The following is a 367-nucleotide window of genomic DNA, read 5'->3' as shown; positions in this document are numbered from 1 at the left end:
GCTGTAGCTAGCTGTGGCTAGCTGTGGCTAGCTGTAGCTAGCTGTGGCTAGCTGTAGCTAGCTGTAGCTAACCACGGCTAGCCGGGCAGCAGCAGCTGCTAGAGAGGCCAGCAGCAGCGCACCCATAAAAGTATGCAGGCAAAGAAAACAGCAGCAGCAGCAGCAGCAGCAGCAGCTGCTGCTGCTGCTGCTGCTCCACCAGCAGCAGCAGCACGAGAGAAGCGGCAGCTCCACCCGGAGCAGCAACAGAGAGCCCAACGTTGCTGCTGCTCTTCTCCCTGCTGCTGCTGCTGCTGGTCCTCTGCTGCTGCTGTTGCTGCTGTTGCTGCAGCTGCTGCTGCAGTTGCTGCTGCATAGCTTACTTCTG

Source organism: Eimeria mitis, genomic scaffold, assembly GCF_000499745.2.
Source record: "Eimeria mitis Houghton genomic scaffold, Emh_scaff1886, whole genome shotgun sequence".
Taxonomy (NCBI): Eukaryota; Apicomplexa; class Conoidasida; order Eucoccidiorida; family Eimeriidae; genus Eimeria; species Eimeria mitis.
This window is presented reverse-complemented; position numbering follows the sequence as displayed.